The sequence below is a fragment of the Natrix helvetica genome (assembly GCF_964273705.1).
Source record: "Natrix helvetica genome assembly, chromosome: Z".
NCBI lineage: Eukaryota > Metazoa > Chordata > Lepidosauria > Squamata > Natricidae > Natrix > Natrix helvetica.
The window spans coordinates 30,542,583-30,547,049 of NC_138554.1; positions in this window are offsets into that span (position 1 = coordinate 30,542,583).

Here is a 4,467-nt window from a genome sequence, read left to right on the forward strand (position 1 = left end):
ACAGCTTATCTGCATGCAGACCTAGATGAAGAGATCTACGTGAGAAGCCCTCCAGGATTCCGAAAGCAAGAAGGGGATACCTGGTTCCTGAACAAAAGTCTTTATGGTCTGAAACAGTCAGGTTTAATGTGGTATTTATGTCTTACTGACAAACTAAATTCAATGGGCTTTATTAAGTCCGAAACTGATGAATGCGTGTTCACAAAAAGATCTAACAATGCATATGAGATAATTCTTGTTTATGTTGATGATATTGTTTATATTGGTCCAAATAAGAAAATGAGTGAGATTTTTGCTAAAAGTTTGCAGAGATACTTCACACTAAAATCTTTAGGACACATTAGCACTTATTTAGGTGTTCAAATTGAAAAGACACAGAAGGGGTTTAGTCTTTCACAAGAGGAGAAAATTGACCACATTCTACATCATTGCAACATGAAAGATGCTAGCACAACAAAGACACCCATGCAAACAGATTTTCACAACTTAACACATGAACCAAGTCCTGAGTTCGAGGATCAAACACTTTATTGTTCAGTCATTGGTTCACTATTATACATTAGTAGTTGGACCAGACCTGACATCGCACTTAGTGTTAATCTTTTATCACGACACATAGGCAAGGCAACACAATTTCATTGGTCATGCATTAAGAAGTTGTTGAAATACCTAAAACACACTAAACACATGAAGTTATTGCTAGAACCAACACACACTGATCAACCAAAGTTGATTTGTTTTGCTGACGCCGACTGGGCGAGCGACAAGAAGTCGCGCAAAAGCACTTCTGGTTACATGATGTTCCTAAATGGTTGTCCTGTTTACTGGCAAGTGAGAAAACAGAGTTTTGTTTCATGTTCATCTACTGAAGCTGAATATGCTTGTGTTTCAGATGCTTGTAATTCTCTAACGTGGTTTGATGCTTTGATCACAGATATCTGGACACGTCCGATTCGACCAATCACCGTGATGGAAGATAATGTATCTGTTGTTTATATTTCTGAGTCACATTTCACAGGTTCTAGGTCCAGACACATTGACATTCGTTATCAAAACACAAAGCAATTAGTTAAGCAAGGTTTTGTTAAATTGCAATATGTTTCTACACATTATCAGATCGCTGACATGCTTAACAAACCACTTGCCGCAAATCAACACGAATATCTGCGAAAGAAGATGTGCCTTAATTGATGATTTGATGACGTCAGCCCAGACTAGCAAAAGAAGGGGTGTCACGATGTTAAAAAGTTTGCTAGGCATGAACTGACATTCAAGAGTTAAACTAAGAAAGCTTTATTGCGCAGGTCATAAAACAAAAAAGGTTCTTATCTGAAAGTGATTTATTGCGCATGCGGTTACACATTCCAAAATTCCTTTCTTCTTTGTTCGGCAGCCAAATTGGCAGACGTAGCTTTCATTATCAAAATGTAACCATTAGTTATTTCTGTTTTCATTTACTTTTATTATTTTATTATTAAAGTTTGTTTATTAATTAGAATACTTTTAAAGACTTTTATTTTTCTCAATATCTCAAAAGATATGCGGAAGGGAATCAGCCACGGTCCATTGATCTCAGATATCAGGCGTTTTTTCCCCTGACAACTTGGTAGCAGAGGATGGTTTTGATGATACCAGCTGAGATGGTTACAATTTATGGCTGTATTTTCTCTTCGCGCTATCTAAAGATAACCGACTAAGCCTAATTAGCAATGTCGGAGAAAAAGAAAAAAAAGAAAAGGAAAGATGGGGCGAGCACAGATGAATCAGCTTCCTCTGACAAGGAGGCTCCCTCGGACACAGAGAAGCAAAAACCTTCAAACGTATTCCAGGAGCAACAAAGTGCCGAGCCAGATATGGGGGAAGGAGCTACAGGACACGACATCCACGAAACGAGGTCAGTGGTTCCTCCTTCTAAAATATCTCCAGGAGATTATGAATTTTTGGGGGCCAAGCCAAAACTTCCCACTCTGCCAGAGCCACTCCATTCCCAGACCCTTGCAGATTATCAAACAATTGATGAATGGCAACTGCCGGCACAAAAAAAATCCTCCCACGCGGAAAGCAGATTTTATGAAATCCCCCCAGATGATGAGCAAGAAATGCAAAGCTATCTTGATCAAATAGAACGTTTCGAAAGATATGCTAGGGAGGCGAGAATGTGCTTTGAGGAAATAAAGCAAAGTAGGAGGAGCTCCCCCACTCCCAAAATGTCTGAGGACGCCATCTTGTCTTCAAAACAACAGCCTAAGACACACCCCACAGAGTTCATTGGTCAATTAGAACAAAGAGACATGTACACGTCACCGAGGTCACGTGGTCCCTTTGAGTCAACTGAACTTCCGCATACGTATAGAAAGGTGAGGCAGCCAAAAAGTGAAGCTGCACTGCCATCTGCTGGCAGAGAAAAATCATTACAGCAAAAGATGAAGCAGTTGGACCAGATTTTTAGAGATCTGTCTATGAGTTTTACAGAAGCCCAAACTTTGCCCTCAAAGGTTAAGTCTTCAACACCCCCTGGCGGCGTTGAATCCTCCCTAGATGGAAAAAGGCAAAGCCAAAGGCGAATTCGAGGAAGCCAATTTGATGTTGCCACGCAAAGGCCAATGATGCAACCCCAGCATCCCCTGGTTCAACAACCAGATTTGCAACCAGAGCAACAAATTGTTCCTCAGCAGGTATTCACAGTCACCCCCTTGACTGGTGAGTCCAAATTAAAGGAGTCAGGAGAGAATTATAAAGCCTGGGTCAGTGAAATTGCGCTCTTGCTTCGAAGAAAAGGCACATATTCCATGGTTTTTAATCCTCCCCGTCAACCCTGGACACCTGCAATGAGAGACCTCGAAAACAGAGCAATCACGACTTTACTCATGTCAATGGAAATTGAGATCCAAGGTATCTTTCCACCTGATGCAACTGCCCAAGAAATATGGGCTATTTTGGAAGATTGCTACAGGCCCGTTTCAATTGAATCCTCATGTTTGCTCATGTTTGACACACAGCTCCACTGAGAAGACATTTCTGAGAAGAGAAACTTCTCCTTTCTCCTCCTCCCCCACCACTCCCTTCTAGCACTGATGATGTTACCTAGGCATTTTTTGCATCAGGCAAGTCCGGGATCCTTGCAAGGGGAATGGGACCACGTGTGCAGGAGGCTCCTCAGTGCCAGCCTCAGATCAGCGTGAGCCGCTATCCCCTTCCCCTGCACATGTGGTCCCATTCCCCTCCTTCTTGAGCCAACATGAAGGGGACCGCGGCTGCGCTGATCTGAGGCTGGCGCTGAGGAGCCTCCTGCACATGTGGTCCCATTCCCTTGCAAAGATCCCGGGCTCGCCCGATGCAAAAAATGGCGAGATCGTCGCACTTGGGGCTGCTGCTGCAATGTCCAGGGAGGCTAAACCAAGCCGCGCGTCTCTCCCAGCCACTTTCGCGGCTTCCCGGAGTAATTTTTTTTAATTTTCATGATGAGAGCGGTGAGGCTCTGCCTCCCCTGCCTCCCCTGACTGCACATCACTGGTAGGGCGACCGGGGTGTCTTGGGAGTGAAGCCTTCAGTGCCAAGTGCCGATTCCCCCTTCTGCCCCCATGAAAATCACTCCCCATCCCACTCTCTCCAGTTAAATGTGCCTAGGGTGATAGGGTTATTTTAAAATGGATTGTGAGACTTACTTGCCAGCCTCCCAACTGGCAACACAGATTTTTTTGCCAACTGGAAGGTGTGTGTGTGTGTGAGAGGGGAGGTGGGGGAGAGAGAGAAAGAAAGAGAAAAAGTAAGAGAGAAATAAAAAGAAAGGAAGGAAGGAAGTTGGAGAGACACAAGAAAGAATGACTGAATGAAGGAATGAAGGAAGGAAGGAAGGAGGGAAGTGGGAGAGAGAGAGAGACAAGAAAGAAAGAAAGGAAAGAAGGAGGGAAAGAAAAAGAGGGATAGACCCAATAAAGAAAGAAAAAGAATGGAAGGAAAGAAAGAAAAAGGGAGAGAGAGACACACAAGAAAGAAAAAAGGAAGGAAGGAAGGAAAGAAAGAAAGAAAGAGAAAGGTTGCTAAGCAAGAGCATTGTTAAGTGAGTTTCACCACATTTTACAAGCTCGCCACTCCCACCCGGTCACATGACTGCCAAGGCACTCCCACCCGGTCACATGATCACCAAGCCACTCCCACAAAACAGGCCACACCTACAAAATAGGTTCTAAAAGTTTTGGAAACCCACCACTGGGCTGGAAGATCCCAAAAAGAGCTCTAGCTATCCTAAAAGGCTTCAGGGTATTACTGAACATATGAACACATAATGCAATACTTTTTTTTTTACCATAAATGAAGAAAATATCCACTTGGATGAATCTTTCTGGAAGTTTTGACACGGTACTAATTATTTCTGGTACTGTATGGAAACATACTTCTCAGAGAAATCTGATTAAGTTCTTATTTTAAAAAAAACTGAAAGAGAAATGGGATTTTCATATGGGTAAT